Genomic DNA, 19063 nt, shown 5'->3' with positions numbered 1-19063 from the left:
ACATTTATTTGAGTTTTTTTTTTTAGTATTTAAAAATTTTGAATATTGGTAATTCACATATGGCAGATACAGTGATTTTCAGGTAAAGGGATTATCCCATTATCTGGAGACCCAACTATGCTTGATGAATTAATAAACTTTATTGCATTCTTTTTAACATCTGAAGATTTACCACTAGATGGCACTTAAAATCCATGAGACACAGAGGCCTGCTTCAACTGGGAGGCAAAAGACACAGGACAGGAATGCAATTTGAGTTCTTAGAACAATATTATCTACTTTGCAGGAGAGGAAGAAAAGTAGATCCAAGATTATTTTGAGACAATGAAAGGGTAGGATTTTAAAGTGAATCATAAATGATAGAATGTTCCGCTTTGAATATAATTTACCTTCACCTAAATCGATATTGATGAGCAGGTTTTTAATATTAAGACAACAGGGTGTTGTACTAATGAGAGTTTGGTGTAAATAGTGAAGGGTTGTGTTCTTTCTGAAGAGGTTTGGAGCATGCACAGAGGATCTGAATGTGGGGTTTTGATACCAGCTCAGTACCTTCTCTGTTGTTTGGCAACAGGCTAACTGCTCTTTTTTTGCCTGTGGTTTGTGCTTCTCTCATACATCAGGGGAGCAAAACCCAATATAAGTTCACTATAATGCACAAAATGGAGTAGTGGAGTGTAAGGATTGATTTCAGAGACATAGCAGTAGCCAACCATCTCACTGAATGTTCAATCAGATATGGATGTAGTGGCAGGTGGACTTAAATGGCTGGAGTTCATTTTTAGCCAAGGCATTATGTAACACCATCAAGGGAAAAACAGAGACAATTAAACAACAGCTAGACCTGCAGCACTAGGTACCAGGCAGTGTGTGCAGCCAGCACACAGAGAGGGGAAAGATGACTGGATTGAGAGTCCGGGTGAGGATTTGGTTTAAACTCTACAGCCAATCACCAGTGTGACCTTGGGCAAGTTAAAATGTCTTTGAGCCTTTGTTTCTCACTTAAATTTGAAGAGTTTAGTTTATATGATTTCTGAAATCCCTTGTAAATTTTCTAGATCATAATTTTTTAATTTAGTCATCACAACAATTTTTTCATGTGGGCATTGCAGAAAGTTTATTATCCTCTCTGTTTTCTACAACAGGAAGTGGAAGCTGAGAAAGGTTCCAAGGCTGGACACAGTCTACTGCTGCTCAAAGTGTGGCCTGGGCTGTATATTTGTTTGGGAGAATGAGGGAAATGCAGACTCTCTGGCCTGATCCTGGAGCTAATAAAGCAGAATCTTCATTTTTAACAAGATCCCAGTTAATTCATATGCACACTAGTTTGAGAAGCACTGTGATGTACTACACTTCTTGAAAAAGTCCCAGACTGCTGACCCCAGGATAGCTAATTTTATAGCTATGATTTCTCCTTTTACTCTTTTCCTTTGAGAACATCCTTGAATTGAGGGGTAGGATTTATTCATTTTTTTGACAAATATTTATTAAGTTCCTAATGTGTCTTAGTCACTGTTAGCCTCCAGGGTAACAGAAAAGGACAAGAATGAGAAGGTCTCTGTCTTCAAGGATAAGTAAAGGAATTAATCCTGGGTGGCCTCAGCCTGCAGCGGCTTCAAGCAGGGTGTCTGTTCCTGGCCAGAGATTGAGATTGGGTTGCGGCAGTGAGACCACTGAATCCTAGCCACTAGACCACCAGGGACCAGTGGCCAGTGACAAGGCCCTAGTCCATCAGCAATGTAGAAATGAATTTCCACATAGAGAAGGAAAGTAGTGAAGCAAGTAAAGTGTGTATTAGGAGAAAAAGGAGTACAGTACGTATGGATAGACACACAGGTGGGCTCAGAGGAAGAGTTGCACCCTCATGGTAGTTTGAATCACTTTTATGGGGCATTTCTTCTGAGTTGCCTTTGACCAGTCATCTTGCTCTGCCTGGTTCTGAGTCCATATTTCGTATATCTCAGGGTCCTCCCCTGTGTGCATGTTCAGCTCTTAACCAAGACAGATTCTAGCAATGAGGCTTATGGGTAGCTGACATCACTTACTATGAGGTGGCACCCCCTCCCTTTTTGACCTCCAGGGAGCCTTTCAGCATCATGTGTAGTCAGGGAGGTCTCCTTGATCTCGAGAATGAGGAATATGTGGTCTTTTATCTCTTATCTGGGCAGGACCCAGCCTCCTCCATCATCCTGCTTTTATGGAGTTTCTGTCCACAGGGGAGAAACTATTCAGCCTGGGGCCCATCTATCTCCTGCCTCAGAATTACTTGTAGGAGTCCTTTTTCTCTTTCTCTTTTTCTGCCTTCTATTTCAGAGTAGCAGTTTAGGCGGTAAGATGAGGCCTACAGCCTCCAGCAGCCTTTATTTGAGGGTTTTTCTGAGCTTCTAAAAATGGGGGATTTTCTTGTGTACTGCAGGACATATAACAGCAACCCTGGCCTCTATCCAGATATGCCAGTAGCAACCTCCCAGTTGTGGCAACCAATAATGTCTCCAGACATTGATAAATGTCCCTGACCCATCTTATTGATAATGAGTGATCTAAGAGGAGCTAGGATATAGTCAAGCGGGGAGGCAGCCAGGAACCAATTAACAAGTCTGACTGCGTATAAGGTTTTCAGAAAAAGAGAAGTAAATGGGAACTTGAGCTTTCTTTTTCACTGTCAAAATTTTCTCCATTGTGAAAAAGTAGGTATGGGTTTCAGAAGAAGATCTATTCAGAATTAATTAGTGTCCACATACTTGAAGTTTATTTAATATTGTCTCTGAGGGACATGAAGAAAAGTAGAAGAGGAAATATCTCTTACAGTTTCTACGCTCAAAGAACTCTCCCAAATTAATTAGCATTGTTTCTGTGGACAGTCAGTAGTCAAGGTTACTCACAGCCCCCCTTTTTTCTTTTACAGGTGACAAGAACAGTGGTATTGCATATCACACTTGAACCAGAGAATCTTTAGATAGAGATGTACAGATGGAGAATCTATAGATAGGCTTGTACTTCACCATAGATTCCCAGATAGTGAGATGTTTTTTCCTTCTTTGGAGCCAATAGGATTTAAATAATATGACACTGGGATTGTCAAGTTCCTGGCTAAATTTACAGGTGAGAGAGAAGATACTTCTGAAGTGATTTTAATGCAAATAAATACCACCAAAATAAAATGAGAGCACTTCCCTCAGACAAAATCAAAGAACAGAACTGTACAAACTCTCTGCATTCCTGTATTGTGAGTGGAGGGAGATGTAACCTTTCCACAGTTCTGTGTAAATTCTAGAAGTCTAGTCTGTCTTGATTCAGTGTAGAATTTGCTTCCTGAAATCTCTCTTCAAACTAAAAATCTGTTTTCTTGACTCATTTGTTTAACCTCTGTGACATATGTTAAATTTGTGGGCTTTAAAATGCTGAAGGAAAGCTGGAGCTGGGTTCAGGCAGCAGGGGGATATCTCTGGTCTTGCATACAGCCTTTCTTCTGACTGACAATGTGAAGTGTATTATTGAAAAAGGCTGGTAGCTCAAGGTACTATTTGGTGTTTTCCCTTGGCAACAAGCAAGCAGCAAACTGTAGGGAAAATTGCTTCTAATCTGCTGGCATCTCCTACCCTGGTGAAATGTAACATGTAGTCTATGGCACAATGAGTCCTAAGAAATGAATAACTCACTTGAAGTAATTTCTCTGCTCTACCATGTTTTCAGGCATCTCTGCCTACTGTGGAGAATATAGGTACCGTGTTTTGACAATCACCAATAACCTGGGGGGAAATTAGGGTAAGGTACTAAGTGAAGGTGCTAAGTGGAAGTATAGCCATCAGGGTCTACTTCCTTGTTACACAATGTGTGGTCTGAGAACCACATCACACCACCTAGGAGCTTGTTAGAAATGCAGAATCTTAGGCCCACCCCACACTTACTAAATCAGAATCTGCATTTTAACAAGATCCCCAGGTGATTCATATACATGAATTAAGTTCATATACATGAATTAAGCCGCTTAAGTTCAAAAAGCAGCACTATTCTAGATTAGTAGTGCTCAACCTTGACTGCACATTAGAATGTTCTGAGGGAGTTTGGAAATATCTTGATGCTCAGGCTAAACCCTAGACCAGTGGTTCGCAACTGGGGGTGACTTTGTCCCCAAGTGGACATTTGGCAACATTTGTAGATATTTTTGTTTGTCAAAGCTGTAAGGGTGCTACTGACATCTAGTAGGTAGAGGCCAGGATACTGCCAAGTATCCTACAATACAGCAGACAGCCCCTCATGGCAAAGAATTATCTAGACCAAAATATCAATAATGCCAGTATAGAGAAACATTGTTCTAGACCAATTAGATGAGAATCTGTGGGGATGGGAAATAGTAACCACATGCATTATAAATTCTTCCCAAGTGATTCCAATATGCAGTCACAGTTGAGAAACTATGGTAGAGATTTGTTGATAGATAGCCATCAAGACAAGGAGTTGGGATTTAAAAGGTCCAGAGAGATGATGTGGTTTCAGAATATTAAGGTACGTTGAGCTGTTTTGTGTGTCTAGTGATTTCAGTTGTGAGGAAGGGAGGAGTGTGGGACAGTGAAGTAAATGGGACTCGTTAGAAATCAGAAAATTGCCTGGACCTTAAATAAGCAGATTCAGAGACTTACTCTATATCTAGCAGCATGAAAGGAACTAAAGGGTATAAATCAGGCCAAAAAGCCTAGTCATAGAGACTTTACCAGTGATTTTTTTTTCTGCACAACAAACCACTCCAAAACTTAGTGGCTTAAGACAACAATTTCTTATTATCTATCATGGTTGTGTGGCTTGACTAGGTTCAACTGGACAACTGTTTCTTAGAATCTCTCACGCAGATGCTGTCAGATATTGTCTGAGGCTGCAGTCTTCTGAAGGCTTGTCTGTGCTGGACATCTGAGATGGCTCACTTACATGGCTGGCTGTTGATGCTGGCTGTCACTGAGAGCTCACTTGAAAGCTTATCTGGGGCTGTAACCTGGAGCACCTCCGCATGACCTTCCCATGTGCTTTGGGCTTCCCTCAGTTTAATAGCTAGTTTTCCAGAGGGAGCATCCCAAGAGCAAGTGTTCCAAAAGGCTAGAGCAGGTTTGGACCCTTGTGAATCAAAGTCATAAGTATATACTATATATCTAAAGGTTCTAAGGACTGTTGATGTTTTCTTAAGAATTTTACTTTCTGAGAACTGAAACTTTTATATAATTATGTTCATATACTGTTAAATCTTGTTGACTTAAGTTCCATCAATAAGATTCAGAGATTATACGTGTTGGAAAAAAATTAATACTGAAATATTTGTGAAACAAAAGACTGCTAAGAAAATATAAAATATCAATATGCTTTCTCTTTTTATGGTTATAGTAGGGGTAGCAGTCAGGAGGTCTGTTTACTAAGAAAATAAACTTTAAAAATTTAAACAAAATTGTTTTTAATGCCCAGGATGGCTGCTCATTATAAATGACTCATTCACTCATTAAACTAACCATGCAGAAAGATATGGTTGGGGGTTCCAATTTGTCCATAATGTATTTAAAATAATATACTAATGAAAACTATTTTATATTTAGATTTTTTGATGATTCAGACCCATTTCCACTAAATAAACTTTTATTTGTTTTTGGAATTATAAATCACAGTCATCTCTCTGAGACAGTTCACATTCCTGTTGGACAATGAAAAAGGTTATAAACTTGATGGGAATGCAAATGTGTTGTTTACATTTTCTGAAAAGATCCAAAAAATGGTCATTCAAAAAACTTAAAATCAACTACAAATCTTGGGATATTCTTTTTTCTTTTTTATATTCTGTTGGTTTTCATGAGATTTTGTGACTACATAAGGTATTTATTTCCATCAAAACAACTGACTCCCTGGGTTCTTGCTCTCTTCTATTAACAGTATAAGTTCTAAAATTTTATTAAATAAAGAGGTTCATAATCAAGAAATAGTATTGCTTTTTGGTTAGAACAAATGAATAATACTTTGCAGTAATCAGTTTATTCTGCACTTAGTTTATGAAAAATATTTCACCAATTCCTTAAGACTGTTTTACTTTTTCCATCATACAAGTGGGAACCAAAATCGTTATGAGAGTGAATAATTCCTACCTACAACAAGGCTTTACTTAGGAACAATTTTGTTATGTGCTCTTCACAGTTATACCACCTCAGAGAGGTATCACTCAAAGAAATCTGGCCTATAAAGTTATGGGCCGTCTTTGACAGAAGAGAAATCACCAAAGCTCAACATGTGGACTGGGGGTTTCAAGATGGTGGAGGAGTAGGTGGATATGGAGGTCATCTCTCTCCACAGATGCATCAGGAATACATCTATAGATGCAAAAATTCTCACAGAACACCACCTGAAAACTAGCAGAAGACCTTGGACACTGGAAAAGACTATAAAGATCCCCGCATAACTGGTAGAATGGAAAAAAAGAAGGGAGAAGGAGAAGGAGAGGTAGTGGGATGGGACCTGCACAACGGGGCAGGGGAGCTGAAGCAGAGGAGAGATTCTTGAATTTGGGGAAACCCCCTCTCTGATGGGGAAATCGATTGGGACAGAAGGGAAGCATTTGAGCCTGTCAGAAGAGAGTGAATCAGCTGATCTGTGGCAGACAGGACAGAGTGCGAAATACACAGATGGCCCATACCGTGGCCCTAAGCACCCCAGACTGGGACATGTGTTCACAGGTGTGCAAGGGGGCTGGGAGCTGGTGCATGGGGATTGGCGAACAGGCCCAGAGTGAGAACAGCTGTTACCTGTGGGGAGATGGACTGAGGGGATGAGAGGAAAGAAATCTGCCGAAGGGAATGGCTATGAAGGAAGACTGGACTGCCATGGAAGCAGGGTGCTATTGCTGAGTCACATGCAGGGGGAGGGGCCACTATTGTAACCTCTCTCTTCCCACATGCCAGCACCTGCCAATGACATTAAAAGAAGCTTGCTCAGGACTGGCTCTTGTGTGCTGTCTGAAAAGCAATTTAAAAAGCCCCCTCAGAACTGGCCCTCATGTGCCAGCGGCAGGACAATAAAAATAAAAAAGCCCTCTCAGGGCTGGCCCTTGCATGCCTGCTGCCAGCAGCCAGAAAATCCCCTGCCAGAGCTCACCCTCATGCGCCTTACACCAGGCACCAGAAAAGACCCTCACTAGGGCCATATCTCTTGTGCCCGTGGCCATCAGCTTCCCTGTGCATTTGGCGCCACCAGGAATCCTCCAATCCAAGCAGTTATACCACCTTTGCTCCCGGTCCTCACAGGGGCAGACTCAAGAGCTCCAAAGCAGCTGCAGGACCAGACTCCTGAGGGTGGACCACATGCAGATGTGGGGATAAAACCTAAGCTGAACCCCAGTGATAGGGTGACTAAGGAAGAAGATCAAAAATCTTTCCATCAGCTGTACAAGCTGCAGATTAAATCCCCATGATCAGCTAGGTAGACCCTGCATCTATGGAATATCTGAGTAGACAATGAGTGTTCCCACAAATGAAAATGGTCTAGCTCTAAAAGTTGTGGACTTTGGGGACAAGCACACTCAGGAATTGAACCAGATCAGAGACTGAGTGGTCCCCACAGGGCCCACAGCAATTCTAGAGACCAGCCCAGATGCAGAGGAGAGCCTCTTGGGGAGGTGGAGATGGGCTGTGGCTCATGGTTTGTGGAAGGACACTTACAGCAGAGACCCAAGGGAAACAATTATTACTATTAACTTTAACATGTTTTGATTCATTCTGTTGTTAGTTCTAGATTTTTGTGGGTTTTTTTGGTTTCTTTCTTTTTTGTTTGTCTGTTGTTGTTTTAGTTTCTTTTTTATTAGGTCTTTTGGGATCTGCCTGTTTTATAACATACTTTTATTTATAATTTTTTTAGGCATTTCTACTTTTACTTTGTTTTTCTGTTGTTCTGTGTTCTTTTCCTTTATTTTTTCTTCCCCTTTTTCTTTTTTTAATATTTCCATTTCTACGTTGCTTTTCTGTTGTCCTGTGTTTTTTCCCTTTTTATTTTATTTTGTTATAATTATTATTTTTAATTCATTTTTATCAGTTTGCTCAGTTTCCTTGCTTTATTCTTCAGTTAGCACACTGCTTTGGTTTTGTTTTAGGTTATGTGTTTTTGTTCGTTTTAATTCTAATTGTTTGATTTCATTTTTGAGTTCTATTTGTCTGGTTGTTTCCTTGCTTTTTGATTGATTTGGCTCTGTTTTTGTTTCTTTTACATGTGTGTGTGTTTCCTTGTTTCTGTTTTCATTCGTTTGATTTTGTTTTTACCATTTCTCCAGGGTTTTGTTTGTCTTTTTTTTCTTTACATTTTCTTTTTTTAATATATATTTCTGTTTCTATGTTGCTTTCTGTTCTTCTGTCTTCTTTCCCCTTGCTCTTTTTCTTTCTTTTTATATCATTTTTATCAGTTTTTTTTTCTTTGTTTCATTCTTTAGTTAGCACTCTGCTTTGGTTTTGTTTTCTGGGTTTGGGTTTTTGTCAGCTTTCTCCTTAATTGTTTGATTTCGTTCTTGGGTTCTTTTGTTTGTCAGTTGTTCTCTTGCTCTTTGATTTATTTGGTTCTGTTTTTGTTTCTTTTGTGTGTGTGCATGTTTCCTTGTTTCTGTTTCTGTTTGTTTGATTTTACTCTTGATCTGGGGTTTTGTTAGTTTATTTTTTTTTCATAAATATCCTTGATTGCTGAGATGAGCAACTTAGGGGGTCTTGATCCCTTGACCAGAAGTTGGTCTACAGGCTCTTGAGTGGGAGCACCAAGTCCAGGATGCTAGACCACTAGTGAATTCCCAGCCCTAGGGAAGATTAATCACTAAGAGCTCTCACAGAAGCCTCTATCTGAATCCAAGACCTGGCTCCACCCAACTTCCAGCAGCTTCCAACACTGGAAGCCTCCTAGAAAACAACAAACAAGACAGGAGCAAAAACCCACTCATCAGCACACAGACTACCTAAAGTCATACTATGCTCACAACACCCCAAAACACACCACCCAACACAGTCCTGCTCATCAGAGAGAAAAGACTCAGCTCCATCCACCAGAAAGAAGGCACCAGTCCCTCCCATCAAGAAGCCTACACAAAACATTGGACCAACCCCACCACCAGGGGCAGAGAACAGAAGCAAGAGGAACTACGACCCTGCAGCCTAGGGAAAGGAGACCTCAAATACTGTAAATTAGACTAAATGAAAAGAGAGAGAAATATCTTACAGGCAAGGAGCAAGATAAAAATGCACAAAACCAAATAAATAAAGAAGAAATAGGCAAACTACTGGAAAAATAATTCAGAGTAATGATAGTAAAGTGATCCAAAATCTTGGAAATAGACTAGAGAAAATACAAGAAACGTTTAACAAGGACCTAGAAGAACTAAAGAGCAAACTAACAGTAATGAACAACACAATGACTGAAATTAAAAATACTCTAGAAGGAATCAACAGCAGAATAACTGAGGCAGAAAACAGATAAATGAGCTGGAAGATAGAATGGTGGATATAACTGTCACAGAGCAAAATAAAGAAAAAAGAGTGAAGAGAATGGAGGACAGACTCAGAGACTTCTGGAACAACATTAAGCACACCAACATTTGAATTAAAGGAGTCCCAGAGAAGAAGAAAAAAAGAAAGGGTCTAAGAAAATATTTCAAGAGATTATAGCTGAAAACATCCACAACATGGAAAAGGAAATAGTCAATCAAGTCCAGGAAGCACAGAGAGTCCCATACAGGATAAACCCAAAGACAAACATGCTGAGACACATATTAGTCAAAATAGCAAAAATTAAACACAAAGAAAAAATATTAAAAACAGCGACGGAAAAGGAACAAATAACATACAAGGAAATCCCCATAAGTTTAACAGTTGATCTTTCAGCAGAAACTCTACAGGTCAGAAGGGAGTGACAGGATATATTTCAAGTGATGAAAGGGAAAAACCTACAGCCAAGATTACTCTACCCAGCAAGAATCTCATTCAGATTTGAGGGAGAAATAAAAAGTTTACAGACAAGCAAAAGTTAAGAGAAGTCAGCACCACCAAATGAGCTTTATAAAAAAGTCTAAAGGAACTTCTCTAGGCTGGAAACACAAGGGAAGGAAAAGACTTACAAAAACAAACCCAAAACAATTAAAAAATCATAATATGAACATACATATCAATAATTATGTTAAATGTAAATTGATTAAATGCTCCAATCAAAACACACAGACTGGCTGAATGGATACAAAAATAAGACCCATACATATGCTGTCTACAAGAGACCCACTTCAGACCTAGGGACACATACAGACTGAAAGTGAGGGGTTGGAAAAAGATGTTCCATGCAAATGGAAAACAAAAGAAAGCTGGAGTGTCAACATTCATATCAGACAAAATAGACTTTAAAATAAAGACTATTACAAGAGACAAGGAAGGATACTGTATAATGATCAAGGGATCAATCCAAGAAGAAGATATAAAAATTGTAAATATCTATGCACCCAACATAGGAGCACCTCAATACACAAGGCAAATGCTAACAGCCATAAAAGGGGAAATCAACAGTAACACAAAAATAGTAGGTGACTTTAACACCTCAATTACACCAATGTACAGATCATCCAAACAGAAAATAAAAAGGGAACACAAGCTTTAAATGACACATTAGACCATATGGACTTAGTTGATATTTATAGGACATTCCATCCAAAACCAACAGAATACACCTTCTTCTCAAGTGCACATGGAACATTCTTCAGGATATGTCACATCTTGGGTCACAAATCAAGACTCAGTAAATTTAAGAAAACTGAAATCATATCAAGCATCTTTTCTGACCACAGTGCTATGAGACTAGATATCAATTACAGGAAAAAAAATCTGTAAAAATATACACACATGGAGGCTAAACCATATGGCACTACACAACCAAGAGATCACTGAAGAAATCAAAGAGAAAATCAAAAAATACCTAGAAACAAATGACAATGAAAACATGATGACCCAAAACCTATGGGACGCAGAAAAAGCAGTTCTAAGAGCGAACAATCCTACCTCAAGAAACTAGAAAACAATGAATACGTAAACAAGAAAAATCTCAAATAAACAACCTAACCTTACAACTAAAGCAATTAGAGAAAGAAGAATAAAAATACACCCCAAAACACAAAATTAGCAAAAAGAAAGAAATCATAAAGATCAGATCTGAAATAAATGAAAACAAATGAAGGAAACAATACAAAGATCAATAAAACTAAAAGCTGGTTCTTTGAGTAGATAAACAAAATTTATAAACCATTAGCCAGACTCAGCAGGAAAAAAAGGGAGAAGACTCAAGTCAACAGAATTAGAAAGGAAAAAGAACAAGTAACGACTGACACTGCAGAAATACAAAGGATCACAGGAGACTACTACAAGCAACTATATGGCAATAAAATTGACAATGTGGAAGAAATGGCCAAATTTTTAGAAAAATACAACCTTTCAAGCCTGAACCAGGAAGAAATAGAAAACATGAACTAACAAATTACAAGCACTGAAATTGAAACTGTGATTAGAAATCTTCCAACAAACAAAAGCCCAGGACCAGATGGCTTCACAGGCAAATTCTATCAAACATTTAGAGAAGAGCTAACACTTATCCTTCTCAATCTTCCAAAATATAGCAGAGGGAGGAACACTCCCAAACTCATTCTATGAGGCCACCATCATCCTGATACTAAAACTAGACAAAGATACTACAAAAAAAGAAAATTACAGGCCAATATCACTGATGAACATAGATGCAAAAATCCTCAACAAAATACTAGCAAACAGAATCCAACAGCACATTAAAAGGATCATACACCATGATCAAGTGGGGTTTATCTCAGGAATGCAAGGATTCTTCAGTATACACCAATCAATCAATGTGATACACCATATTAAAAAATGAAGGAGAAAAACCATATGATCATCTCAATAGATGCAGAAAAGGCTTCTGACAAAATTCAACACCCATTTATGATTAAAAACTCTTCAGAAGTGGGCATACACGGGACCTACCTCAACATAATAAAAGCCATATATGACAAACCCACAGCCAAAATCATTCTCAATGATAAAAAATTGAAACCATTTCCCCTAAGATCAGGAAGAAGACAAGGTTGCCCACTCTCACCACTATTGTTCAACATAGTTTAGGAATTTTTAGCTACAGAGCTCAGAGAAGAAAAATAAATAAAAGGAATCCAAATTGGAAAAGAAGAAGTAAAACTGTCACTGTTTGCAGATGACATGATACTATACATAGAAAATTATAAAGATGTCACCAGAAAACTACTAGAGCTAATCAATGAATTTGGCAAATTAGCAGGATACAAAATTAATGAATAGAAAATGCTTGCATTCTTTTTTTTTTTTTTTTTTTTTGCAGTATGCGGGCCTCTCACTGCTGTGGCCTCTCCCGTTGCAGAGCACAGGCTCTGGATGTGCAGGCTCAGCAGCCATGGCTCACGGGCATAGCCGCTCTGCGACATGTGGGATCTTCCCGGACCGGGTCATGAACCCGTGTCCCCTGCATCGGCAGGCGGACTCTCAACCACTGCGCCACCAGGGAAGCCCCCTTGCATTCTTATACACAAACAACAAAATATCAGAAAGTGAAATGAAGGAAACACTCCCATTTACCATTGCAACAAAGAAAATAAAATACCTAGGAATAAACTTACCTAAGAAGGCAAAAGACCTGTATGCAGAATACTATAAGACACTGATGAAAGAAATCAGAGATGATACAAACAAATGGAAACTTATACCATCTTCTTGGGTTGGATGAATCAACATTGTGAAAATGACTCTACTGCCCAAAGCAATCTACAGATTCATTGCAATCCCTCTCAAACTACCAAGGGCATTTTTCACAGTACTAGAGCAAAAAATTTTACAATTTGAATGGAAACACAAAAGACTCTGAATAGCCAAAGCAACCTTGAGAAAGAAAAACGGAGCTGCAGCAATCAGGCTCCCTGACTTCAGACTATTGTACAAAGCCACAATAATCAAGACAGTATGGTGCTGGCACTAACACAGAAATATAGATCAATGAAGCAGGATAGAAAGCCCAGAGACAAACCCATGCACATATTGTTACCTTGTCTTTAATAAAGGAGGCAAAGATATACAATGGAGAAAACACAGCCTCTTCAATAAGTGGTGATGGGAAAACTGGACAGATACATGTAAAAGAATGAAATTAGAATACTCTCTGACACCACACATAAAAATAAACTCCAAATGGATTAAAGACCTAAATGTAAGGCCAGACAGTATAACACTTACAGGAAAACATAGGCAGAACACTCTTTGACATAAATCACAGCAAGATCTTTTTGACCCACCTCCTAGAGTAAAGGAAATAAAATAAAAAATAAACAAATGGGACCTAATGAAACTTAAAACTTTTACACAGAAAAGGAAACCATAAAGAAGATGAAAAGACAACCTTTAGAACGGGATAAAATATTTACAAAAGAAGCAACTGACAAAGGATTAATCTCCAAAATATACAAGCATCTCATGCAGCTCAATATCAAGAAAACTAACAACCCAATCCAAAAATGGGCAAAAGACCTAAAAAGGCATTTCTCCAAAGAAGACATACAGATTGCTAAGGACACATGAAAGGATGCTCAAAATCACTAATCATTAGAGAAATGCAAATCAAAACCACAATGAGATATCACCTCACACCAGTTAGAATGACCATCATCAAAAAATCTACAAACAATAAATGCTGGAGAAGGTGTGGAGAAAAGGGAACCCTCCTGCACTGTTGGTGGGAATGTAAACTGATATAGCCACTATGGAGAACAGTATGCAGGTTCCTTAAAAAACTAAAAATAGAACTACCATATGACCCAGTAATCCCACTACTGGTCATATACCCTGAGTAAACCATAATTCAAAAAGAGACACATACCATAGTGTTCATTGCAGCACTATTTACAATGGCCAGGACATGGAAGCAACCTAAGTGTCCATCAACAGATGAATAGATAAAGATGTGGCACATATATACAATGGAATATTACTCAGCGATAAAAAGGAACAAAATTGAGTTATTTGTAATGAGGTAGATGGACCTAGCGCTTGTCATACAGAGTGAAATAAGTCAAAAGGAGAAAAACAAATACATTATGCTAACGCACATATATGGAACCTAAAAAATGGTACTGATGAGCCTAATGGCAAGGCAGGAATAAAGACGTAGAAGTAGAGAATGGACTTGGGGACACGGTGTGGGGAAGAGGAAGCTGGGTTGAAATGAGAGTAGCATTAAGATATATACACTACCAAATGTAAAATGGATGGCTAGTAGGAAGCTGCTGTATAGCACAGGTTGATAAGCTTGATGCTTTGTGACGACCTAGAGGGGTGGGATAGGGAGGATGGGAGGGAGGCTAAAGCGGGAGGGGATATGTAGATATATGTATACTTATAGCTGATTCACTTTGTTGTACAACAGAAACTATCACAATATTGTAAAGCAATTATACTCCAATAAAAAAAATCAAATACATGTGGACCAAAGAGTTTGGGTGAAAGAAGGAAGGACATTATGAAAAGAGCCATTGACAAGGATTTGAAAGGTTGAGATCTAGTTCCAACTCTCTTACCACTTAGTTATAAGCCCTGTGACTTCATAGACTTCATTTGACTTCATAGACCACTCCCAATACCTCCCAAACTTAGAGTTGGTCAGGGAAAGGGAAGATGCAGCCCTGATTTTCCTACCTTAGATGAGACAGTATCCACAGGGCTTAGAAAGTGAATAAGTGCTGTGTAATGAAAGAGTCACATCCCCTATTACCCACACTCTGATTTTCAGCAATCCCTTCCTGGAGTTGGTAGGAGCAGCTCTCTCCTTGAAATAAACAGGAGTCATTTGTTCATGTGTTCTGCCAATAAAGGGCTGTTAAATAACAGCCCTGAGACAGTCTGTTCCCCAACAGAAACAGAAAACCATGGAGCATTACCTGAACCTAGAGAGAATGAATTCATAATAAAATAAGACTTTACTCCATGCAACATTTCTTCTCTTCTTAGACTGAAGCCATACATATGTAAGTTAATGGTTCCATGAGAGAAGTAGAGAGTGATTAGACATAAACTAAAAGAACAAATGACTCTGAGCCTAGACTAGTCATTTCATTTCTGCTCTGTGATGCAGATGCATCATCCACTCTTTGCAATCCATAGATTTATTCTAATACTGAAAACACAAAGTATTTCTCAAGGTATTTTTGGTTGTTTAAGTCAGGAAAAATATACAATATCTCCATTCTTCTTATCCAACCCAGAGCATCTCAAGTACTGAATGCTTTCTCATTCTACACTTGCATTCTGGCAGAGGGAAGAACAATAAAGGTATCCTTTATCAATGAGGTATTAATCATAAAAGAGACCTAATAAGACATATTCACTAAGTGGGTATACCTGGCATTAAGTGAGAGCCCAGTAATTTTGTTAATTATGTATTAAATAAATCACATTTTGTTAATGATATGTTAAATAAATCAATGTAGTAGAACTATGAGAGTTGTTGGAAATAAAGAAGAGGATGAGGTATACTTGGCTGGAGATCTTGTGAATTTTATGTTTTTTTTTTCTTTTTAAACAAAGTCTTATTGATTACATTATGCCTCTAACTTCTCACTAAATCATGCCACCTCTGCATAAAGATTCAGGGAAAAAATGGAAACACTCACTGTTCTGTCTTCCTGGAATACTCAGAGATTGACATGATTTCCTCTTTTACCTCTTTCAACTGTCACCTCATCAGAGAAGTCTTGTCTGACCACACAATATAAAATAGCATCACATCATCTTTCCCTCCAATCCCTCCAAACCTCTGTCCACTTACCCTGCTTTTTCTTCACAGCACTTATCATCACCTGGCATGTTGTACATTTACTTATTTATTTGTCTGGTAGCTGCCCCCTACTACTTACCTGCCCCTGCAGTGTGAGCTTTGTGAGAGAAAGAGCTCAGTCTTTTGGATCACTACTATATACTCAGCACCTAGAACTGTTCCTTCCACATTAGAAGCTCAGTACACATTTGTTAAATGAATGGATGAATGGCTGTGAAATACTTACTTTACAATTCTTTCAAGATGACCTCCAACTGGAAGATAAAACTTGAGACACTTTAGAGGTCTTCCAGGTCTTCCATGTTATACTTGGTTATGTGAGTCTATGGCTATAATTAACAAGGCTCATTGAAAAATTAAATCACCGATCTTCTTGGCAATGATAAGTTTAGATCAGATATATCTTTAGATGGAGACCTATTATAACTATGGTGACTGCATGAGTAAAAGTTTTTTGACAGAGATGCTGACATGTTCTTCCTAGTACAGATCTTAGAAGCACTAGGTATGCAATCTATGGGGGATAAAAGTGAAAAGATAGAGTTTGGATGTTCCAAAAATGATCAAAGTCTTGCAGTTATTTTTGAGTTTAAGTCCTGACTCTGCTGCTTATTGTTATATGACCTTGAGCAAATGAATTAATATCACTGGGCTTCATCTTTCTCATCTATAAAATGGGCATAGGTAGAAATATGGCAACATTGATCTTGAAGGGCTATTGGGAAGATCAAGTCAGACAATACTGGGTGGTCAGACAAGATTCCTCTGATAACTGAAAGAGGTAAAGGAGGAAATCATGTGGATCTCTGAGCATTCTAGGAAGAAAAAGAGTGAGTGTGAAGGCTTTGAAATGGGAGAATTCATGGTGTGTCAAGTTGCTGCAGGGAGGCCAGAGTGTGAGAATAGAGGAAGAGAAGGGGAGACAGGAAGGAGAAGAGGATGAAGGTAATAGGGTTGGAGGGCAGATGATATGCATAAGATGATATGCACAGTAAGGGCTTTGTCCCCTGCTCCATTCAGCATACCTTCACATTTCTTATTTTCAGAATATTTTCCACTCTGTCTGTAATCTTCAGATGTACAGAGAGACCCCTTACATGTATCATCTTCCAGAGGCCCTGCAATATATTGCTTACATTCAGATTCTGTAATTAGGCTTGATTCTTGCATATGACTTTGGGCAAGTTACCCACGCTTTTGGTGATTCACTTTCCGCATTTGAAAAGTGGAGCTGATGATGATATTATCTACATCCTAGGTCTATTTTAAGGATCACATGAATTAGTATATGAAAAACACCTAGGACAGTACCTGACACATAGGAAGCTCCATGTACAAGTGAGCTGGTCCAGTATGGCATTCTTCTCAAGAACGTTTTCTTTCTAAGAGACAATGTTTCCTGATAATTTTTAATAGTGGAATCCCAGGCATGAAAGGCATCTATCTAGGGGAGAGAATTTTTATTAAGAAAGCCTTCCTAGCACACCTCCTACCATACACCATAATTTACTTTTATTTAGAGATAGACCAACGTTTCACTCCACCAGAATTCTAAAAACAATCCCAGCTCCTTAGTTTCTTTTGTTGACCCAATATGCTTATGATTTTCAGAATCAAAATCTTCGGTTTTGTTTTATGTTAGGTTGTGAATGTTAGGCAACCAAGTATCTATTTTATGCATTTTTTGCATAAGAATTAGGGCCACCACTCCATTGTGCACTCAGAAAGGAGAGATTGCTCCAAGTTGCAGGAGAGATGGTTCATCTTGCGCATCTGAGAGTCAGAGGCAGTGGAGGATTGAGCTATAAGGGAAGGGCCATAATAGCATATGCTCATGAATAATGAATCTGATATTATAGCTATGCAAATGGAACACAGAAAGCTCTAAGCTGAAACTTGGTTTCATCATTTATTCACAGCATCTTGTGTTCAGCACCTGGATAATGCTCAGAATGGCAAGGGAAGAAAACAATCTGCTTGCTGTACTTGGGATAGAGAAGGCCTGTGTGAGGAAGCCACATATCTGAGATGGTGTGATTTCCATCAGCTCTTAAGGTAAATGAAGGTGAACAAAATGCTAGAGGAAATGCAGCTGAATTGCCTAAAGAGTGGCAAAGTTTATGAAGTAGCAGAGTGACAATGATTGCTGATGCTCGGGATAATGGACGAAGACAAGTTAGAGACTGAATATAATCCAAACATAATCCAATGTTTGAAATGCTCTTCAGTTGATTCTGATGTACAGCCAGGATGGGGATTCAGTGCCTTAACTGAAACTTGCTGGTGGGCTCTAGCTCTGAGCAGAAGGAGCTGGGCTGGAGGGAGGAGCAGGCTGAGGGAAAGAGTGTGGCATTTGTTAGTCAAAGAACTGCACTAAGGGCTCAAGTCTCCCTAAGTGGGGACTCCCCAGTGGTGCCCAATCTCAACAGCTTCACTCATTGTGGACAGTAGCACTCTCTCCTCCAACTTTCATGAACAGAATTAGAGGAAGCTGTTCCTGAAGTGGAAGTCTTGTAGTCACAACTTCTGAAATCCGCAAATTCTTTGGGGTCAGAGTGTTGGGAAATTGGGCCTACTGGGCAGTGGTAGGAACCTGGGAGAGTATCCTGAGGCAGCAGAAGGAATTCTCAACAGGCTTGGCACCTGGAGCTGCAGCTGTGCCAAACTGAGTGAAGTTGCCTGAGACCTTGCTTACTCTTGCTCACTTTGCAATGCTGGATCATGAAAAAGGCAACTGGTGCTCGATCTAAAGATCCAGCAAGAGGTCTATATCCAGCAAACAAGAGGAAACTGAAGAGATCCACAAGAGAGACACAAACTCTGTATTTGAACAAGCAAAATTGATGAGGTCTAATTATAAAGCAACTCTATACAAGCCCACTATATTAGTTTTTCCTCTTGACCTTTGGTGAACTGGCTGGCTGGTCCAGTTACTCTCAGATAATAGAAACAGTTTCTGATCACTTAGACTCACAAAACAGTTTCATTTCAGTGCTAGGTAATAGTCAAAACCTCGATATAAAGCTTTTCTTTTTTCTGCTCCTCAGACTCTTTGCTTAGACCAGGAGGCAGGGCCAAGAAAGAACATTCTTGACTGGCAGTGTAATGATTTGGTGCTCTCCTGGCTTGGCAGATAGCCAAAACTGACACTCTCATGGTGGCACTTGTGTAG

General features: G+C 39.0%; 1 long non-coding RNA gene across 1 annotated transcript in view; it reads left to right on the top strand.

Annotated features, from left to right (window-relative positions):
- Positions 1 to 17809: 17809 nt before the first annotated feature.
- The window catches only part of LOC137205610 (uncharacterized), a 47083-nt gene continuing 45829 nt past the window's right edge, over positions 17810 to 19063 (top strand). Inside the window, exon 1 of the long non-coding RNA XR_010934218.1 lies at positions 17810 to 17946. This is a non-coding gene — a long non-coding RNA (uncharacterized lncRNA). The remainder of the gene's footprint in view (positions 17947 to 19063) is intronic.

This window comes from Pseudorca crassidens, chromosome 14, assembly GCF_039906515.1.
Source record: "Pseudorca crassidens isolate mPseCra1 chromosome 14, mPseCra1.hap1, whole genome shotgun sequence".
Lineage (NCBI taxonomy): Eukaryota > Metazoa > Chordata > Mammalia > Artiodactyla > Delphinidae > Pseudorca > Pseudorca crassidens.
The sequence above is the reverse complement of the archived record's forward strand: the minus strand, read 5'-3'. Positions and strand labels throughout refer to the sequence as shown.